Raw genomic sequence first — 5,234 nt, forward strand, 5'->3', positions numbered from 1 at the left:
TTGCTTTGTTGTCATTTGCAGATTGACTCCCCTTTATTCTATGTCCTTTTTTTGTGTGTGTGTGTGTGCACCTCTTTTGAGAATCTTTTTTGGGTTTGATTTCTAGGTTGTGGTGTCAAGTTTCTTGATTTGAATTTGTTGTTCTCTGTTGTAGGTTTTCTATTGGAAAACTCCCTTTAGCATTTATTGTAGGGTTGATCTGCTTTTCACAAATTCCCTTCATTTCTGTTGGTCTAGGAATGTTCTGATTTTCCTGTCATATTTGAGAGAAGATAAGTTTGGCTGGATATATAATTCTTGGTTGGCAACTCTTTTTCTTCAAGGTTTTGTATATGTCATCCCATTGCCTTCTTGACTGCATGGTTTCTGCTGAGAAATCAGAACTTAGTGTTACTGGTTGCCTGTTGTAGCTAACATTTCACTTTTCTTGAGCCTCTCCCAAGATTCTTTCTTTGTCTTTGCTTTTTGGAAGTTTGATTATGATATGGTTTGGTTACTTTCTTTTAAGGTCTATCCTGTATGATGGTCATTGGATGGATGGATGAATATCTTATCTTTTTTCATGATATGAGGGGAATTTTCTTTTAGCAAGTCTGAGAATTTTCTGAGTGTTTTATTTTTATATTTTTTCCCCTCCTCTTGTTCTGTGATTCCAACCTGGTGTATGTTGTTTCTTTTCATGTCATCCCATATAACTCTTATGTCACCCCATATAACTCTTAGGTTTTCTTCACTTCTCTTAAATCTTCCTTCTGATTTTTCCTCACACAAGCTAATGTTGAGGGATTTTCCTTCTAGCTGGGAAATGCATTATTCAACCAGTTCTGGTCTACTTTTTTGTCCTTCTAATGTATTATCTATCTCTGTAATTTTAATGTTTCTCTTCTGCATTTCTAATTGCTGTTTTTGTATTATTTCAAATTGTGTATTTATTTTGTTATTTTTCTCTTGAATGATTTTCCTGAATTCTTCAATGGTACTGTCTTCTCATTGCTTCTGTTTATGGTTTCCTTGAGCTCTTCAAGTGTCATATACATATGACAACATATGTGTGTGTGTATGTTTGTGTGTACAATCTTTTGAATTCCTTATCAGGTAGTTCTATTTCTTGTTCTTCCCTGCAGAGATTTCCTAATTCTTTAGCTTGGGCACTTGTTTCTACTATCTTGTCTTGGTTTTGTTTGTTTGTTTTGAAGTTGTCTATTATTTCCTAGACATTTTGAAGTTGTTGTCTTTATTTGTTAGTTATGTACTTATTTGTTTCACCCTGGTTTGATGTTTTACTACTTCTGGAAATGTGGATCAGGTGTACCTCTCTTATTAACTCAGCTGTAGTGGGTCATTCTTCAGCTTTCTCTGTGTTGGTGGAATCACTAGTGGGGCTGTGGGTGCAGATCTTTTTTCATTGTGAAGAGGATTTGCAGTTGGAACAAGCAGGTGCTGTTCACCATCTGTTGTTTATCCTGTGGTGCAGGAGCTGTTGATGTTGTCTGTTGCCTGAGGTGGTCAGTGCAGTAGCTATGGCTCACTAAACCAAACTCACTGCCATCAAGTCAGATCTGACTCATAATGACCCCTTCTTGGGTTTCTGAGGCAGTATTACCACAGAAGTAGATTGCTCAATTTTCCTAGTGAAGGGTTAACGCATTCCTCCCACTGGATGAGGTGGGGGGAAGCCAAGGAGAAGAACGAAAGAGGAAAAGATAGAACAAAACAGATGACAAGAAATAGGGAAAATGAAAAAGAATATAAGATAAAGAGAGAAAAAAAAGTGAGCTGGTGGGAAGGATGAAAGTTTGGAAAAAATGAAAGAAAACAAGGAGGCAATGGGGGAAGTGACAGATATAAAGGAAAAAAAATTAGGCAAGAGGGTAGTAGAAAAATGAAGGGGGGATCAGGTATTTGAGAAGGGGCTCCTCCAGTTATGTTCAGCCAGAAGCCCAGTTGGCCTCTGAGGCAGAATCCGCTCACTCACAGGAGCACTCGTGCAGGAGAAAGTAGACTGGCACAAGAAGTGACCCCCCCAGGAGAGAAAACCAGAGTTTGTTTTCTGTGCTTAGCTGGAAATAATTCAGTCAGTGATGCTGGTGTGGAAAGGACTGCCACAGCCTCTGGCCCCAGCTGGAGCAGTCTGGAGGTGATGGAACCCAGCTGTCAATCAAAGTTTTGCACTTCAAACCCATCAACCGCCCCAAAGGACAAAGGGCCACTGTCCTCTGTGCAGATCCACATGTCACAAAATCCCAGGTCCCAGTTCCTTTCTGTGCTAAAAAGAGTTGCTAAGTGTTGGACTCAAGCCTATTGCCTGTTTCCGATTTGGGGTTCTATTTATTCAGAAAGAGTTCTTCCATTTCCCCCACTTTCTTCTGAACTCCAAGACAGCTTAAGCAAGGGGGTCCTGTTCACTTTCCCAATACAATCTTTGCCCCCCTTGCAGCCCTAGCTCACCTTGAAATAGTCCCAGTGTGACTATTCTGACTCTTTAATGCCTGTAGATTCAGTGATTTTTTATTTTTTCCCTCCTCCTTGGCCTCCTTTGTATTTCTAATGACTTCTCTGCTGCTCCTCTGGCTAGGTGGATTTTTTAGAAAGTTTTTGTAGTTGCTTAACTTACTCTCTTTCACTCCCTCACAGGATCTAATATTTTATCTTCTCATTAGTCCCTCATCAGAAGGCTGGCAGTTCAAACCTACCAGCCACTCCTCAGAAGGAAGGTTGGGCAATCTACTTCTGTAGTGATACAGCCTTGGAAACCCTAGGAGGGGTCGTTATGCATCAAGTCCAACTCCACAGCACATAACAACAACAACAACAACAACAACTAGCTCCTCATAACTCCATTATCATCATTTGCATCTGCTTTACTGAGTTTCTCAAAATCTCTGTTGATAGAGGGATCTAGTGCATGGTCTGTTAGTAGCACACCATCTTCTCTAGAGGCCAGTTCTGTTGATCTTGAAAGCTTTACCATCTTGCAGAGACCAGGTCTTTACTCCTCTTTCCCTGGAAAATAAGTAACCTCTCTGGCCTTTTCTATCATCACACTTATAGTTTAGGCTGTTTGGAGGCACAAGAATCAGAAACACTGAGATGTCCAAGATGGTTAATTTCATGTTTCAACTTTGTTAGGTGATGGTGCCCAATTTTTGGGTCAAACACCAGTCTATATGTTGTTATAAAGTAGTTACATATGATTAAATGAGTTCATGTCAAGTAAAGCAGATTAGCTTCCATGATAGAGTTGGGCCTCCTCCCACCAGTAGAAGGTGGAAAGGGAATTTTCCCTAGGGAGTATTCTGCCTCATGACTACAAATAGACATCTTGCCAGAACTCTTCTAACCTATAGATATTGGAACACAAGATTACAAGAAACTCTTCCAGTCACCTAACTGACACATTTTGGGGCACAAGCCTGCAAGAATATCTTCTGTAGTGCCTGACTTACGGTATTTGGGGCAGAAGATTAGCCAAATCACCAGCCTATCATCTGACCTACAAATTTCGGACTTGTCAGCCCCCACAAGCACATATCAGTTTCTTAAAATAAACCTCTCTCTTTCATATATGTATACAGAGAGTTTTTGTCTTTGTTATGTGCCGTTGAGTCAGCTCCAACTAGTAGCAACCCTATGTACAAAGGAACAAAACAATTCCTGGTCCTGAACCATCCTCACAACCTTTGCTATGTTTGAGCCTGTTGTTACAGCCACTGTGTCAATCCATCTCATGATGGTCTGCACCTTTATCCCTGACCCTCTACTTTACCCTTTACTTTTTACTCTCTACATATACAGAGAGAGACAGAGTATATATATATATATATATATATATATATATATATGTGTGTGTGTGTGTGTGTGTACATATGTGTGTGTGTGTGTGAATATATATATCCCTCTTGTGACAGAGACTTATTATAAGTATGCATAGATGGAGAAAAAAATATAAGAAATGACATAGCTGGGCCTCTTGAAAACAGAATGGCATTCATCACATAACAAAAATTTTGGTGACATTCTCAATTTGTCTCCCAGAAGGGGCCATCAACTATTTTCTACTATCTGGAGACCCCATAGTCTTTCAGACACAACTTATTTTTCTGTTTGCCTCTCTTCTCTGCTTTCTTGTGTTTGAAAACTCTCCAAGAAAGAATATGAATGACTATTAGCTACTATTCAAAGGAGAGATCCGTTCTTGGACAAATTTCTTGCCCCCTAATAAGCTGCAGGTCCAGCCTATAAAGGAACTGCACTATCAAATGGAAGAATAATGTCAGCCACAAATGCAAGGGACATATATAGTTGTTGTTAGGGAACATTGAGATAGTTCTGTACCATAGCAATCTTAGGTACAACAGAACAAAATACTACCCAAGATTGTGCCATCCTCACAATTGTCCCTATGTTTCAGCCCATTGTTGCAGCCACTGTGTCAATCCATCTCATTGAGGGCCTTCCTCCTTTTGTACTGACCTTCTGTTTTACCAGTCACGATGTCCTGCTCCACAGACTGGTTCCTCTTGGTAATGTATCCAAATTACGTGAGATGAAGTCTCACCATCTCACTTCTAAGGAGTATTCTTCCAAGAACGATTCATTTATTCTTCTGGCAGTCTGTGAAATATTCAATTCTTCTCACCCATATCATAATTCAGTACCACAAATTTTTCTTCAGTCCTCCTTACACATTGTCAGCTTTCACATGTACATGAGGCAATTGAGCATGATATAACAGCTCTCTTCCCACTTCCTCCCCATAGTCGCTTTTTCCTTATGTCCTTCCCTGCCATACACTTGTGCCCTCTGAGCTATCTCCCTGTTTAAACAATTCCTTTCTGTTCTCCCACTATTTGATTTCTCCAAGCAGTGTGTCTACCTGATGTAACTATTCTCCCCATATACCTGTCTATTGTTTAGCTGGAAGCCACAGGAGTGAGTGCAGTTCCAGACCTGAAGGGTAACTTGTAGTTGTTGTTATTATTTGCCATCAAGTCAGACCTGGCTCATAGCAACCCCTCCTTCGGTTTCTGAAGTGGTATCACTATGGAAGTAGATTGCCCAACCTTCCTTCCAAGGAGTGGCTGGTGGGTTTGAACCACTAGCCATATGCTTAGTAGTAAAGTATCTTAGGCACTATGCTACCAGAGCTCCTGAAGGGTAACTAGGGGCCATATTCTAAGAAGTCTCACCAGGCTCTATCAGACCAGTAAAGCTGGTCTTTTTTTTTTTTTTTT

The sequence above is a fragment of the Orycteropus afer genome, unplaced genomic scaffold (genome assembly GCF_000298275.1).
Source record: "Orycteropus afer afer isolate SDZICR_OR568_19922 unplaced genomic scaffold, OryAfe1.0 scaffold00058, whole genome shotgun sequence".
NCBI lineage: Eukaryota > Metazoa > Chordata > Mammalia > Tubulidentata > Orycteropodidae > Orycteropus > Orycteropus afer.